The sequence below is a fragment of the Sminthopsis crassicaudata genome, chromosome 3, assembly GCF_048593235.1.
Source record: "Sminthopsis crassicaudata isolate SCR6 chromosome 3, ASM4859323v1, whole genome shotgun sequence".
Lineage (NCBI taxonomy): Eukaryota > Metazoa > Chordata > Mammalia > Dasyuromorphia > Dasyuridae > Sminthopsis > Sminthopsis crassicaudata.
Window position 1 is genome coordinate 523,304,974 of NC_133619.1, and position 18,337 is coordinate 523,323,310.

Consider the following 18,337-nt stretch of genomic DNA (forward strand, 5'->3'; position numbering starts at 1 on the left):
CTGTTTGCATGCTTGACTGCCTAGCATGATTTCCTTTAGAGTTTTGTCAATATCAGTATTATTTCAGACTAGGATTTTCAAGAAATCAGGGAAAATTAATAATAGTAGTATAGTGAAATTTAATGATGATGATGATAACTCCCATTTATATATGTCTTAAAGTTGGCAAAACAACATAGCATAGCATATTTCCTTTGATCCTCACATTTTTAGAAGCAGGTGGTATTTTATGAATGAGGAAACTGAAGCTGAGGGATAACTTACTCAGTCACACAGCTATTAAGTATCTGAGGCAGGATTTCACCCATGTCTTCCTGACTACATCTATGCTATCTGTTTTAGACAATGACTTTCAAAAAGGCAAAGAATATTTTGGTGAGCATTGCTTTGCACTGTATTTGCCACAGCTCTTCATTTGAGTGGTCAAATAATAAATGATTTAGGATGATGATAGCATCATAGTCCTATGGATTTTTGGAAGCTGATATCACCACAAGAGACATCTGGTCCTGGTTAGCATTCTTTAAGGTAGATTTTCATCCCAATCACCACCATCAGTAGCAGCAATAATAAATACTTCCCTAAATATTGGATTGGTTGTTGTCCTAGGCACTCAACAGAATGAGCAGAGGGCAGAGAGAAAACAGGCACAGGAAGCAGGTACCCTCAGAGGCATCATATTCTAAAAAAAGGAAATCTTCTGCAATGGAAAAAATGAAATCTATCCTTCTATATTTTCTTTGCTTTCCTTTCGCAGCCCCATATCACCATGCTCAGGTAATATATCAAGGTCACAAATATAGGTGGCTGGCCAGTTTCACCTAATTAAAGTCCAGCAGAGTGTCTTTTTAGTTCTCATCCAGGGTCTTTGGCAGATATGAAACTCATCACCTGAATCTACTCTGAAGCTCTCACCTCAGTGAATGGCCCTGGGCTACGCTATATAAACACATCTGCTCACTTCTGACCTGGTCTCAGGAGATATTAAACTGTACTTCAACCCTTGATTTCTCCCCCTTCTAATTAGTGAAAGTGTTTAATAAGTAACAGGGATGTTTCCAGTAATTTAGCACTTCATTAGTAATTTGTTCCATTTAGGACATATTACGAAAATGAACTCTTAATTCAGATAACTATTCACTGCCTTTACAAAATATAATGGCTCCTAATTCTCATTACTTGAGCATCTTGTAAACCTCCTAAATGTTGTTTTTTTAAACTTTTCATTAAGGTGAACTTCAGAGAAATGTTGGACTTTCAAGAAAAGTAAATAAAACTCATGAAAAATAGGCAACCAAAAAGCAAATAGAAATACAATAAACATAGAAAATTCTCCTGGGGACATTGTACCGTGGATGTAACACAGGCAGTGCTATATTTTCTGTAGAAAGCAAACAGACAAAACCTTTTGCTTGCAAATATTAGCAACTTGAAAGTACCTGTCTGGGTAGTACTGAGCCCCTTAGGGTTGAATTCCCATTCAGGGAAGGTAAAAGAAAGAATTATTTGAGATCACCAAGGGAACTAAGAAATACAGCCCAGATGAGCCTAGAGATCTCAAGATGTTGGAGGGGAAAATTTTGAGAGAAGCTTGTGATTATGTGAAGTGAAGACTCTGACCTTGGAGCTTCAACTTCACTTAGTCTTCTTCAATTCAGCTCAATAAAAGTCAATAAAGATTTTTAAAGCACCTACTTTGTGATAGACACATTGGGAATACAACTAAAAAAGAAAAATAAGGTCAGTCCGTGTCCTCAAGGTTTTTGCAATAAAATAGGTGAAGACAAAACATAAAAGAAAGCAGGGGAGAGGGAAGGTACCTCAGCATCAGAGGCATGGTGAGGGTAGAATTAAATCCAAGGAAGGCTCTGATGGGAAATGGGCGAGTTATAAGTTATCTTTCAATAGAGCATAGGGGATGAGATTTTGCTCCACTCTCTAGCCCTCCAATCAGTGGGACAGAGCCTACTGACTGTGCTGATGAGGTCTGAGATCAAAGCTGATATGATCTCCTGGACAATGAGTTTCCTGGTGATGAGTTTTTCCTAGAACCATGATGCTAGTGGAGTGGAATACAAGGACTGCAGCCTCATCTTCTCCTGTCAGATCTTTCCTCAGATTTTGTCTTTGGTCCTCAAAGTTTCTACTTTTCATTACTCTCAAAATATCCTTTATCATCTTGCCATCATCTACTAGCAGGGCTATTTTAGAGCTGGCTCCAACCAGCTAGAGAATCAGTTGTTAAGTGTTCAATGTGCTGACCTCACATGTATAATCAAAAAATCAAACTGCTTGCCTCTTCAAGAAGTGGCCAGAGGTAAGAGAGGAAGAAATTGGAACACCAAATTTAAAAAAAAAAAAAAAAAAAGATTATATTAAAATATTATGTGTCACTGGGAAATAGTGAAATAAAGAAATTTAAAAGTTTTCAGTGTGATCATATGCACCTATGAAATTAGGAACAAAGGGATAGTTTAGCCTTATGAAAAAAGTGTTCTAAATAATTTTTTGATTAGAGAAATACAAATTAAAACAACTCTGAGGTACCAAGGTACCAATTCATAGCTCTCAGATTGGCTAAGATGATAGGAAAAGATAATGATAAATGTTGAAGGGGATGTGGGAAAACTGGGACACTAAAGCATTGTTGCTCAGGTTGTGAAATGATACACTGTTTTGAAAGCAATTCGAAACTATGTCCAAAGGGCTATAAAACTGCATATTCTTTGATACATTTTTGAGTCTGTATCCTGAGGAAATCATAAAGGAGGGAAAAAGACCCACATGTGCAAAAAAATGTTTTTAGCAAGCAAAGAATTGGAAAGTGAATTGATACCCATCAATTGGGGAATGGCTGAATAAGTTATGGTATATGAAAGTAAGGAATATTATTATTATATAAAAATGATAAACTGATTTTAGAAAGTCCTGGAAAGATTTACATGAACTGATGCTGAGCGAAACAAGCAGAACCAGAAATACATTGTACACAGTGCAAGATTGTGGCTAACCCCAGAAGAATACAGGCCAGCCACAGATGCCAGCCTAGCCAGGTCAAATTCCACAAGCCTCTCCAAGGGAAAGAAGGAATTTTTAGTGTTATGTTCTTGTTGTTTTTGCAGTTTTTCTATAAGCCTCAAGTTCAAGCCCTCAGAAGATTTTTAGTCATATAAAGTAGACCTACTTAAAAATATAATAGGCTAGTTCAAGTTAGCTTGATAGAGCTGACAGAGAGACAGTATCAAGCAAATTAATAATTAGTCTCAAAGACTCCAGAATCTGCTAAAATGTTTTAGCAGTTTTATAACTTTATTTCTGCAGACCCAAATTGACCAGTTCTAGGTCCACAGAAATATGTCAGTTTGTTTTTTTTTTTCTTTTTGATGTGGCGGTTAAAAACTTTCCCTATCTCAGAACTAGTCCTTCTTCTCTAGCTAAAAGCTATTTGCATAAATTCAATTATGTACAAAACAAAAGCTTTTAAATTCTAAATGGCTAGGTCTCTTCTTTTGTAATTCAGCTGACTGAAACATAAAAAACAGATCTCCCAGTCCTCCCCTCTGTCTCTCTTTCTCTCTCTGTCTTTCTATCTCTGTCTCTCTTTTTCTGTCTTTCTCTGTCTCTCTGTCTCTGTATCTTACAGACACACACACACACACACACACACACACACACACACACACACACACACACACTGTTTTTCTAAATCAATCAAATACTTATTTGTTCTCCAACACCCTTCTTGGGGTGGAAGCATGGAGGGGACTTCCAGAGCTGTAGCTATAGGAACCATTTGGTTGAAAGGATAGGGGAGGGAAGTGGGGGAGGACATACAAATTGTCCCACTGTCCACAACCATAAGACTACATAATCACTCTCTTTTAGTATTAAAGGCTACTTTGAATTTATACTAGCCTTTGGAGGATTGATATTTCCTCCAAATGGGGTGCCTGTCCAAACAAAACAATAGTATTTGCTCATTTCCTTTTGTTCCTTCCCTATAAATTTTAGCACTTCTTCTCATTTCTTTCTAAAAGGCTATCTTCTAGACACTAGATAGGTTTTTAGAGGCAGCTACTTTAGATTGTTCCTTTCCCATGTTTTACAACATCTTGTTCTCTTTCATGGAGGAGTTACCCAAAGAGAGCACTCTTATGGACTCTAACTGCTTAAAGTCTTTCCCAGTTCCAGTCATCCAGGAGGCTCATCAGGTCTTGTCAGAGGGAATGTATTCTTTTGAACTTTACCTCTTTTGATCTTTCCCTAACTGTCAACTTACCTGACTGATTCCAAACTTTTTCTCCTGAGCCAAATCAATCGTCTATCTTTGCTAGCCCACTTACTTCTGTTTTTGCTTCTCTGAGTATCTCTCTTTGTAATTTTATCCAATTAAAGTGGGCCTTTCTGAGTGGAGTCCATGAGCCACTTGAGAACTCTGCCCAAGGATTTAAGACACCAGAGACTGTTCACAAACAGGAAATATCCTGGATGAGCCCCCATAATTGTGTGAGATAGTGATCCTTTACAAAATTAAAATCAGAGACTCTCAGGGTAAAAAACAAAAAATGTTTTATTATGATCTTGTGAGAAAGGGCAACTCCCAACAGAGAGAAGTGCAAAGCACAACTACAAAATAGATTAAATAGACCCTAATGAAGGAGCCTCCACCCCTTTCTGACCTTTTCTCCCTTTGACTGGGGAAGTATAGGCTTTCATCATACTGTGGAAATGTATTCCATAGACAAAGAATATAATAACTTTACCCTATTAAGAACTTAATGCTAATGAAAACTTGGTAGTGGACAGGAGGGGAAAGAAAGTTTATCAAAGATAATCAGACACTTGCAGCTTTGATCTATAGCTCAATTTGTTATTGCAAAGTCTCAGGTCACAATTAGAGCATAGGTCAAGACCACATACTTCAGTTTATCCCGTTCAATGCTATCAGTAGCAATAAAATCAGAGAAGTAAATTATAAATATAAAATTAGATTAAGAGGAGATAAAACTATCCCCATTTATTGATGATGCAAATTCTGAAATTAGCAAAGGCACCAAATGAAACATTGAATATTTCCAGCAAAGTTGTAAACAATAAAATAAGTCCTCAAAAATAATAGCATTTCTCTGCAATAATGACAAAATCCAAGAGACAATATAGGAAGGCAGTCCCATGCCAAATAACTACAATGTTTATAAAATGTCTGGAGGATAGTCTACCAAAACACACAAAAAAACCTTGCATAGTTACAAATTATTCTTTAAAGAAATAAAGAACAATTTAAGTAATTGGAGGAATATTCAATGTTCGTGGTTAGACTAAGTCAATATAATGAAAATAACAATACTACCAAAGTTAACTTTCAGTTTTAATGCTTGTTAAACCAATCAAATTATTGAAGAAATTCTTTATTTTTTATATAAGCCTTTTATTTTCAAAATATATGAATAGTTTTCAACATTCACCCTTGCAAAATCCCATGTTCCAAATTTTTCCTTCCCTTCCCTCATCCCCTCCCTTACACAGTAAGTAATCTGATATATCTTAAACATGTAATTCTATTATACATATTTACATAATTATCATGCTGCATAAGAAAAAATCTAATCAAAAAGGGAAAAAATGAGAAAGAAAACAAAATGCAAGCAAACAACAATAAAAAAGACTAAAAATACTATACTGTGATCCACATTCAATCCCCACAGTCCTCTCTCTGGGTGCAGATGGCTCTCTCCATCACAAGACCATTGGGACTGATCTGAATCATCTCATTGTTGAAAAGAGCTGCATTCATCAGAATTGGCTGATTACCATGTATAATGATCTCCTGGTTCTGCTTATTTTTCTCAGCATCAGTTCATATAAGTTTCTCCAGGCCTTTCTGAAATCATCCTCCTGATCATTTCTTATAGAACACTAATATTCCATAACATTCATGTACCATAACTTATTCAGCCATTCTCCATCTGATGGGCATCCATTCAGTTTTCAGTTTCTTGCCACTACAAAAAGGTTTGTCACAAACATTTTTGCACATGTGCGTCCTTTTTGCCTCCTTTATGATCTCTTTGGAATACAGACCCAGTAAAGACACTGATAGATTAAATGATTTGCACAGTTTGATAACTAAAGGGATACTTTAAAGAACTTGAGAAAATAACAAAATTTATTTGAACATTAGAATTCAGCAGAGAAAAACCTTAGACCATTCTGGGATGATCATCCAAGATCTCAAGCTGGAATGGCCCAGGCCACATACTTCTAAATGGCAGCATAATTGAGTTCTCCTCCCACACTGACATTCTATCCCCAAGCCCCTCCTAGCCAGGGAAAGAGGGACAGTGATTATCTCATCCCTAGTTCTGCTTCTTAAGAGGGACTGATCTTTCCCTAGGCCAAATTTCTAAGTTACAATTATTCTGCCCATGTTACTTGGAGACATCTATATACCCGATAGACCATTATACTGAACTCTTCCTTGAAATTCCCCCCTTCTCCCTGCATTATGGCAGCCTATGGTCTTATAGACAAAGAACTCAGGCCTGGATGTCTCCCTGGCCCACTGTATGTAGTGATGATTTTTTTTTTTAAAGCAATGATTTTTTTTTTTAAATATAAAGCTTCCGTATTGCCAAAAGGAAAAAAAAAAATATCTTGGACACCAGGGTCCTGCCCTGATACTATTTGATGATTAGAAAAATATTCTCCACCACTGTTTTGAGCCCTCTGCTCTTTTCTCTCTTCATTGTGTCTCAGACATTTCCACTGGGCTATTCCCTCAAGATTTCAAAGTCAACATGTCAAAAAAACCCAGATCACTAATTTATTAATTCAAGTGTTTAATAAATGTTTATTTACTGATTTCTAGAACAGAAAATATTGGATGTCTTTAAATTGTTCTCCCCTCCTCCCCCCAAAAAAACTACTGTGCAGAGAATGAAAAAGAAGTTCAGGGACAACTACAAGTGCTTGAAAGTAGCTTTTTAAAAAATCCAAATTGAAACCTTAATCTCACCTCATCTCATAGGCCCTACATAGATGGTGTGGCACAGTAGAACTAACATTCCCCCAGATCACGAAGCAATAGAAACATGAAGACCAGGTGGCAAGAAAAACCAGGATTTATTTACTTCCCATCACAGCTGCCAAACCCAACAACTGTTGATGGGGACATACCAGATGCCACATTGAACTATATCCCAGTGGTGCAGCAGCTGTGACTGTTTTCCCTTTTTCAGGCAGGGCTAGTTTTCAGAGGGTAGGAAAGATTCCGCAGATATCCCTGTTGATGCCCTCTCTTTGACCTAAATATTTCCTTAAATAAGTCAACAAATCAAGAAGCATTTATCAAAATTGCTTACTATGTGCCAGACACTGTGCTAAATACTGGGAATATTTTAAAAGGGTAAAAAATCAACATAAACTCCAAGGATATCATAGTCTAATGTAGGGGACTACTTGAAGACAATTATGAAAAGCCCAGGGCTTCTGCAAACTTATTTATCCTTTGCTACTATCAAATATTGCTTCTTTATTGCCTGGTATCCTAGGGCTTCCTTATATATGATATTATCTACTTGTGAAATTATGTAGACTTCATATCACTGGGATTTTTCTCAGTTTCTCTCTATAGGTTGTCTAATTTCAGTTTTCTGGGATGGATTTTAGCCAAACCAGAGACTGTGGGGTTGGATGTCCATTAAGTAATGTTGGTCAGCCTTGTTGACCTTAGTCATAATATTGATCACTAATATTGATGGATCTGCCAAAATCATCAGACAGATTCATTGTGAACAGAGTGGTTAGCTGATGGCCACATCCAGTGATATCCCATACACATGGATATAGTGTTAGTAAATGGGAGGGCCTTGGGGTGATGAAGCTAACATTGGGCAGGCCCAAAAGCCTGAGTTCTCATCATCTGTTTGGTAAGTGACCTGTAGGAAAACAATCTGTTATTACATGACACTTATTCTCATTGGATATTGGGAAATGTTCATTCTAGAGCTCCAAAGAAAGAACCATCTGCTATATACTCTGAAGGAGCCTTATAGATTGATGTAAGAGATCAACTGGGATCAGCACTCTGCCCCCTTGGACATCCTCAAGGGTCACTCCCAATCACCTTAGGTTTGGTAGGAAGTGGAAAGAAAGCAGCTACTAAGTGGAGATGAGGGTTATAGATTCTCCTTGTACCACATCCTACGATGACAGTATTATAGATCACAGATTTAGAGCTGGAAAGGACATTGGAGGTTACTGATCTCACCCTTTCATTTTTACTGATGAAGAAACTGAACTTTACAGAGATTACTTTTCTTACCCAAGGTCATACACTTAGCCAAGAACTGGACAAAGCATTAAATTAGGACTTTTGGCTTTAAAAGCAGCAAGTATTTAACATCTGGGCCTTGTTTACATTTGAATAACAGTAGATATTCACAGACAATATGCATCTGACCCTATCTACACTGCTCTGGGGCAAGTGTAGTTAATATTATGATTCCTGTTTCCTGATTGTGGGAGAAGTTAGGCTACTTGTCCAAGGTCACCTGGCAAATAAGTGAGCAAGTTATAACTGTGCTAGGTCATATGCCTCGCTTTTCCCTCCAGAGCCATCTGGTCTAGTAATCAAATATAAATCAGGCCAATTGGAAATGTAATGGGACCCTTTTAAGGTCCTTTTAAAGCTTTTTAAAAGTCTTTTTAAGCTAATATCTTCAGTAGATCTCAGTTTGACTTGTTTATCACTCATTCAGTAATTAAGGCTATACAGGAATTGAGGGAAAGAATCTTCTATTTCACCTAGTCAAAAAAGTCTAAATAAATAAATCTGGGAGGGAAAGCTATATATATAAAAGTTTAATATTTATTTAGGTGTTTCAGGGGTATCCCATGGCCCTATTTAGGACATTCTTTGCAAAAATTGTTTGCAAAGAGGGTTGCCATTTCCTTCTTCAAGTTATTTTTTAACAGATGAGGAAACTGAGGCAAACAGGGTTAAGTGACTTGCCCAGGGTCACACAGGTAGTATCTGAGCTTAGATTTGAAGTCAGGAAGATGAGGTTTCCTGACTTTCAGGCCTGACACTCTATCCATTACATCATCTAGCTGGCCCATCTAAAAGTTTATAAAAATGATTAAACCATAGAAAGTATGGAAGGGAACTTACTAGAACCCAGACTCTCAAATTCAGGGATCTTATGGATGTTGAAAGATGTTAGGCTGAATTTACATATTATGACATACTCTTAAAGTTGACTAAAACAAAACCCCCTGATTTCAGCTTATTAACATATCTTAAGCATGTCTTTTTCATTAAAGTAAACTGTAAAATGTATGAAAATAAAATTCTGATTATTTAAATTTTCTGTTTTTTTGTACTCTGTAGTGATTAGGAATTTTCTGTACTAATGCTATTTTTCCTCCTCCTCTTCCTAATAGCTAGTAGCAATTATAAGTTTATAGCACTTTGAGGTTTATAAAGCACTTTATAGGTGCTTTATTTGATTCTCACAATGACCGTGCAAATTAGGTGCTTTTAATATTTAACTTAACTCTAAATCTTTTCACCTAAATTCCACTTTGATATGTATCACCCATGTGAAGCCCTCATGTGGTCCAGCAATCTCTCCTAATTTGAGTCTCTCAGGATGAGAGGGACAGCTAGGTGATTCAGTGGATAGAGTAGATAAAATGTTGGTCAAAAAATCAGAAAGCCTAATCTTCAGGAGTTCAGATCCAACCTCAGACAATATATGACTTAGCCCTGTTTGCCTCAATTTCTTCATCTGTAAAATGAAGTGGAAGAAGGAAATGGCAACACTCCAGGACCTTTGGCAAGAAAACATCATAAAGGGTCACAAAGAGCTGGACATTGAAGTGAGCTCATTATTACACTCACTGAAAAACCCTAGAGAGACATCCATTTCATGATTTCATTCTAAAGGAAATGTATATAATAGATGGATAAAGAAGAAGGAAATGTTGCTTTGGGGCTTTGGGCATCTTGAGAACACAAAGTTGTTTTCCAATTATCACCAATGTTTGCTCCAATTAGATTCTAAAATTTAGGGAATGTGTTTGTACACTAGATTCTGGGCGGTATCAGCATGTTGTTGTGTTGTTTAGGTCATATCTAACTCTTCATGACCCTATTTGGGGTTTTTGTAGCAAAAATACTGGAGTGGATTTGCTTTTTTCTTCTCCAGCTCATTTAATTTATAAGGAATGGAGGCAAACAAACGGCTTGCCCAGAGGTCATAAGCCTCTGAAACTGTATTTGAACTCAGGTCTTCCTGATTCCAGGCCAGGTACTTTATCCACCATGTCACCTGTCTGCAAGGTGAGATTATAATCCCTTCAATACTGTTACAGGAGTTTGCCAGACTCGGGGATGGGAGGGACTATTTCCCAACAAGAATTTATCTACTTTTGGGACAGAAGTGGCCCTGAAGTCAGGAAGACCTGAGTTCAAATCTGGTCTCAGATACTTAACACTTCCTAGCTGAGTGTCCCTGGGCAAGTCACTTAACCCCAGTTGCCTCAGCAAAAAATAAATAAAGAAAATTAGAAAAAAAGAAAAATAATGTATCTACTTATCAAGGCACAGTCTTGGTTCTGAGGATAAATGACATGAAATGATAAAACCAAAACCTGCAAACCCTCAAAGATCTTACATTCTACTGGATTGATATCACATGAATGCAATTAAGTGCATCCATGCTAATTTGCAGAAAGAAAGATAGTTAACAAATTGATAACTAAAAAAGGCTTCTCTTAGAAGGTGGTGCACATAGCATATGACTTGAGCCTTGAAGGAGGCTAGGTCTTCCTACTTCCAGCCACATATTGTTCTTTCCTCTGAGAATCTTGTGCCTGATGATCAGGTCCCCATGTGTCTTTTTGGTTTAGGGCAGTCCCAGACATCCCAAGGCAGGATGACAGATTCAGATTCATAAGTCTGCATGCAGAGGGGCTGTTCTGATCAAAGTCATCTGCCTTCCTTGCAACACCTAAATCAACATGCAAGGGATCTGATCCTTCCTTGTTAATAATCGAAAGGCATCTGCAAAATGGAAATTCTCCTCTCTCAGAAACCTCTGAGCATCAGTCAGAGCACAGGATTTCAGGGACAAAAAGGCTGTCACTGGTGCTTCTCACACTGGCATCTTCACTGTCTCTTGATATTTTTGTTGCTTGTCCCAGAAAGGGGTATAAATATTGACATGTGAGCCCACAGCAGAGTCTTTTATTATAGGGCTGTTTCACCTTCCCTCTTGTTACCAGGAGACACTCTTGCCCCCCATGCAATTACCATTAATAGGCTGTTCTCTGACACTGACCACTTGGAAAAAAAGAGACTCTAGATGGGCTGCTACTGTTGCATTAGAATATTTCCTCTTGTTTGCTCTCAGAACACAAGAGAACCTCCTCTAACCATTGCTATACAGTTCTAATTTCTGCCAAGCCATTATTAAGGACAAGAGAGTAAGGTCTCTGAAAGAACAACTTTCTCTAATTTGGATTGGATGTTTTATATCTGCCATTCTCCCCACTCTTCTCCCAAAGTTGGAAGTTTTAAATAATTAAAATGTCAGTTTGGGACAGGATTTTGGATTTCAGGATAATTTGTATAATCTGTTTTTTTTTTTTTTTTCATAAGTTCTATAGTTTTAGAAAATATACAGCTATAACCCAGGTTAAAATTGGTTTTGGTAGGTGCTTCTTTTTAAAACCTGTGATATGATTAACAATTCAGTCAGATAAAAATAATATAATATTTGGTTCTAGTTTTGCTCAGGCTTCATTAAAAAAAAAGAAAGAAAGCAGTTTAAAGAGTCTACTATATGACAGGTACTGTGCTAGGCACTCAGTATACAGAGCAAAAAACACATGAACCAGTTCCTGCCTTGAAGAGCTTACAAAATAAATACAAGGTGTTTTTTTTTTTTTTTTGTTTGTTTTTGGTTTTGCAGAGGGAAAACTCTAGCAGTAGAATGTAGTGTTTGAACTGAACTTTGAAGAAAATTAGGAATTGTAAGAGATGGAAGCAGTAAATTTTAGGGGCCCAGAATGTGTATGAGTATGCAGATAGAAAATGGACTATTGTATGTGAAGAACAGGAAGGCGACCCATTTTATAGACTATGGAGTGTGTAAAGAGGAAAATCATGCAATAGGACAGGAAGGTAGATTGGTTTTAAATATCAAAAACAGGAATCTGTATTTGGTTCTAGAAATAGTGTGGAACCACTGGAGTTTATTGAGTAAGTAAGATAATGACACAGACCCTTTGCTTTAGGGAAAATGTTTTGGAGAATTATTTTTGTGGATGATAGATTGGAGAGAAAATAAGCTTGAAGCTAGAAGACAAAATGGGAAGTTATTGAAATAGTTTAGACAGAAGCAAATAAGGACAAGTTAGGGAGGTAGCCATCTAAATAGAGAAATTAGACAGCTACCAGGGGTGTCCTGGAGGTAGAATAAATAAGAAGTGGGAAGTGATTGGATAAATGGGGGGGAGGAATGAAGGATGACATCTGAGAGAGAATCCAGGTGTCTGGAAGTATAGTAGTGTTCTTAGTAAAAATAGCAAAATGGGAAAATATGGCAAGTTCTATTTAGTACATGTTCATTAATGTGTCTGTTCTGGATTTTTGGTCTTTAGTTTCCTTTATTTCAGGTTCATAATCCAATCATGTTTCTGGCTTCCTTTATGTGTGGATGGGTAAGACTGGTATCAATTAATATTTATTAAGCACTTACTATGTGCCAGTGCCAGTCACTGTATTAAGTGCTGGGGACACAAAAAAGAGGCAAAGAAAGTCCTTGCCTTCAAAGAGTTTATAGTTGGAGGAGAGAATAAGCAACTATTTATCTATCCATCCATTGATCTATCTATCTTTATACACACACACACACACACACACACACACACACACACACACACACACACACACCAGCTATATACAGGAAAAATAGGAAATAAGCAATAGAAGGAAAGCACTAGAATTAAGAGGTGCTAAAGAAGACTTCCTGTGGAAGGTAGAATTTTTTGTTTGGACTTAAAGAAATCCAGGGAAGTCAGTAGTTGGAGGGGAAGAAGAGTATTTCATACATAGTCTATGGTAGCCATATGATTGTATGAGAAAATGACCAGAGCTGAGCAATGGAGTTACTTTTTCATAGAATGGCCAAGAGACTGTCAGTGGATTGAAGAGTATTTTTAACAGAATACTGGATAAGAAGACTGGGAAAGTAGGAAGGGGCTAGGTTGTGAAGGGCTTTGAATGCCAAACAAAATGTTTTGCATTTATTTCTATAGGCAATATGGGAAACCATTAGTTTATTGGGTGGGAGGAGGTGAGTAAGAGAGTGTGACATAATCAGACTTGTACTTTGGGAAAATCAAAATGATGGCTAAATGGAGGGAGGATTGAATTGAAACTTGAATCAGACAGAAATTCAAATGGAATATTGCAATATTCCAGGTGTGAGGTAATGAGAGCCTGTACTAGAGTGGTAGAAATATATGTAAGAGATGTTGCAAAGGTGAAATCAACAGGCTTTGGCAACAGCTTGAATATGAGAGTTGAGAGATAATGCAGAATCCAAGATTTCTCCAAGGTTGTGGAGCTGAGGAACTAGAAGGATGAAGTGGTCCTGCAGTAATAGCAAAGGTATGTATGTATGGAGAAGGCTACAGAGGGAAAGGCAATGAATTCTGTTTGGGATATATTGAATTTAAGATGTCTACATCCAGTTCTAGATATAGGAATAGCAGTTAGATATTTGAGGTTGTACAACAGCAGAGAATTTGGGGCAGAATAGGTGAATTTAAGAATCATCAGGATCAATATATATAATTAAATCCATGAGAGTTAATGAGATCAGATCATCAAGTGAAGTGGTATAGAGGGAGAAGAGAGCTGAGGATAAAAACATGGTTAAAAGGTATGAACTGGAAAAAGATCCAGTAAACAACACAGAAGAAGAATGGTTGGATGGGTAGGAAGAAAACCAGGAGAGACAAAAACCTAGACAGAAGAGAGCATTGAGAAAGAGAGTATACAGAGATGTCACTGAGTATGACTGAAAAAAGGCCACTGCAGTTGGCAACTAAGTGATCATTAATAACTTTGGAAAGGGCAGTTTTGGTAGAAAGACAAGGTGAGAAGTCAGACTGTAAGGGTTTAAGAAGAGGGTGAGAAGAGAAAAATTGGAGGCATTTATTGTAGACAGTCTTTTTGAGAAGTTTAGTTACAAAGTACAGAGGAGATAGGGTACAATGGTTACCAGAGATCAAAGGATTGAACAAGGTGTTTGGTTTTTTTTTTCTTTTTTGGGGAGGGGAGTTAGAGAGATATGGACATGTTTGTAGGTTATAGGAAATGAGCCAGCAGAGAGGGAGAAATTGGGAAAAATGTTTCTCAAAGTATCTGGTGAAACTGGATTTAGCAATTAATAGCACTTGTAGCAGAAAGGGAGCCCTTTGCTTTAAGGACTGATAATTTAATTTTCTTGAACATAGATAAATACTCACCCTAGAATAACACCATTTCCCCTTCTTTTCCCCTGTGTTTTTGTATAAATATATATATTTGCCCTAACACATCTTTGGGAGGGACTTTGAATGCTCATGATTAGAAATATTTGTAAAACGGGAAAACTATAATAGAAAAATTAAATAGAGAGGAGAAGCAATTTGGGACGTGCACGTGTGCGCGCATGTGCACACACACACACACACACACATACATACACACAAGATTAAGGCAGGGCCATAATGAGAATAAAGGACTAAGGAGAAGGGAAATGAGGTATTGGAATGATTTTTTTCAGTAGGCTTAAATTGAAAATAACACCTGTTCTGCTTACTCCTATACTTAGATCAGTAGGGATCAATCAGTCAACAAGCATTTACTAATCTACTTTGAGTGCATGTGTGTACATGTGTATATGTGCACTAGTGTGCCAGTTACTGAATTAAATCTTGCAAATGCAAAGAAAAAATGAAACAGTCTCTGTCCACAAAGAATTAAATTGAAGCCATGTGGATAGCATGTGTATCCAAAATAGAAATAATATAAATGTAAGCTACCTTGGGGAGGGAAAATACTACCAGCTGGGAGAATCAGGAAAGATTTATAAGAAGTCTTGCCTGAATTGCTAATTCTGGGAGAAAATGACAGATTCTAAGAACTAGAGCTGGGAAGAGATAGCATTCAGTCAGGATAAAGATACAGAAATGTAGAAGAAATAGCAAGATAATTTCTATGGCTGAATTGTATAGCACATAGAGGGAAAACTAAAAAGGTAGGAAACTCCATATTGTGAAGGGATTTGAATATCAAAGGGATTTATATACAATCCTAGAGGTAACAGGGAATCTCTGGATCTTATTGAACAAAGTACTATTGGAAAATCATATAGAGGCTTTGTGAGGATGGTTTGGACTGGAGAGAAAGAAACCTGAGGTAGGGAAACTATTTAGAAGGTTATTGCAATATTCCAGGTGAGAGGAGGATGTTATAGGAATCTAAACGTAGGAGATACCTATATGAAATGGAGAAAAAAAGGTGGGATGTGAGATCTGATGTGGAATTGACAAGAAACATGATAAGACATAGAAATGACAATATTTGACAACTGATTGAATATGTGGGGTCAGAGTGAGGAGTGAGAAATAAAAGTGAAGTTGTAAATTGGGTAGATTGGAAAGATATTTATATATTCAGTGGTAATAGGGAAGTTTGGAAGGGGAATAGCTTTTGGAGGAAGATAAAGAGTTGTTAGGATCTCTTGAGTTTGAGATGTCTGTTGGTATTTTCAGTTTGAAAAGTCCAATAGGCAGGAGAGAAACTAGGGTTTGCTATGTAGATCTGAGTATCATCTCTATAGGGATTAGAACTGAATCATAGAGGGGTATGGTGCAATAGATAGAGCACTGGCCCAGGAGTCAGGAGGAAGAGTTCAAATCTGGCTTTAGATGCTGAACACTTACTAGCTGTGTGACCCAGAGAACATCACTTTTTTTTTTTTCCCCCCCTGAGGCTGAGGTTAAGTGACTTACCCAGGGTCACACAGCTAGGAAGTGTAAGGTGTCTGAGATCACATTTGAACTCGGGTCCTCCTGAATTCAAGGCTGGTGCTCTATCCACTGGGCCACCTAGCTTCCCCCAGATAACATCACTTAACCCCAAATGCCTCTCAAAAATAATAATTGAATTGTAGGAACTGGTACAGTCACCAATTGACAGATTATAGAGGCAGAATAATATGCCTACAATTAGTGGGTATAACATGAATGATGTTTGAGGAAAGGGAACTGAAGAGGAATTGTTAGATAGGAAGAAGATCCTGAATATTCAGACAGAAAAGTGGCTGCAGAAGGATCAAGAGGATAAGGACTGAGAAAAGGCCTTTAGATTTGGAAATTAGATTATTGATAATTTTGGAGACAGCAATTTCAGATGAGTGATAAGATTGAAAGCCAGATTTCAGAGAGTTTAGAAGAGAGTGAGATGGGAAGAGGTGAAGGTATTGAGTGTAGACAGATTTTTCAAAGGATATCTCCAAGTTTTGCTTTGTTTCTTTCTGGGGATGGATTGACATAGATCACATTCTCAGAACAGCTGTAACATCTCATTCAATTATGAAAAGGGGTCAGTTCCTCTTTTGTCTTTGCTAATTGAATGAATGTTAATGAAAAAGAATGCATTAAGCATATAATATGCCAAACATCATACTAAATACTAAGGATACAAATACAAAAGAAATACAATCTTTGTCTTGAAGGCATTTCCATTATTTCCAATAAATGTTGGTTGATTAATTCTAATATTAGATGGTGACCTTTAAAAAAGTGGTGGGTAGAGAAAACTGTATTGATCCAGGGATGGTGTGGATAGCCACAGAGCAATGAGATGACATACACTTTTCAGAAGGAAAAATGGTGGTACTAATTTAATTACAATTTCTAGAGTGGAAAGCAGCAGCATGGTGGGGGTGGAGTGGCTGCTGTGAAGCCTGGTGTGGAGCTAACTAGATAAAATCAACTCCAAGGTGGGAGTTACAACTTGAAAGACAATTCTTCCAGGGCATGGATTTTTAAGGTCCAGCATCAGAGCATAGAAGCAGTAACAGAATGAGATGGCAATAAGATGGCCAGGAAGAAACATGGTCAGTGGTCTGTTGGAAGTCAACCTGTAAATGACATAAGAAATAAGGATTTATGCAATACCTATTGTGATACAACCCTGAGAGGGAGTTGCTGAAGCAATAAAAATAAGCCACTTGTCCAAGATCACACAGCCAGTAAGTGCCATAGGTTAATACTGAACTCAGATCTTCCTTATTCCAAGCCCAGTTCTCTGTTCACTGTGGCTTCCAGCTTCCTCTGGGACAAGAATGAAAGATGGTACAAGGGAAAAGCAAGGGTTTCCCTTCATGGGGGAGACATATGTCTTTGGTTATTGTCATCTCCTGAGAGCACTGTCACCCCTCGGGTCCTGCTGCATGTGAAGTGGGTTTAGCCATTCTTCACTAGAATCTTGGATTCTTTTTCCTTCCCTGAATTTGCTCCTTTAATCTCCTTAAAAATATGTAAACTCTTTGAAGGTGGAAAACTAGGCATTTGCAGAGGTCAGTACAAGTCACAAGGTAAAAGAATTTAAGTGTGACTTATCAGCAGGGCCAAGGCTGCCTGGGGCCGGACCCCCAAGAAAAATGTGGGTCCTTTGGGGATGAAACTCAGTGCCTTGGAGGGGAGCCCAAGCAACCTTCCCTCCTGAGACCCTTTCTTTCTCAGATCCTCCAAGCTGCTCCAGGCTAAACTTCCTTCTGTTTCAGGGCCTCAGACAACGGAGAGTTAGGATTAATGCCACAAAGAGACAGCCAGTTCTTTTAAGTGAGGGCAGCTCCAGGACAGGGGCTGGTGACAGAGGTTCTGGGAAGATCTAATTTGGCAGTAAGACTTTGCCTCATATTGAACTTTCTGGGATACTTTGATTGGCTAGCTTGGGAAACTGTTCCTCTCCAGGTGCCAGCTTTTGTCAAGACCTCATTGGGCTAAGGGAGGATTCTCTTGTCTCCGTCCCTCACCAGAGCCCCAGGAGAGCCCCTGAGCCTTCCATACAATGGTGCCTTGTTTCTGAGCCATATTCTCTGAGTGGCCTCTTGTTTTGGGGCCCAGAGAGCAACCAGAGCTAACTGGGGATCTGGGGAAAATACTGCCCCATGAGCTTGTCCAGACCTCACTCTCTCTTTTCTCTTGCCAATAGTCCTTCCCTCCATCCCCCAATCTAGGACACAGGGCCTTCTCACAGCTGGGAGTC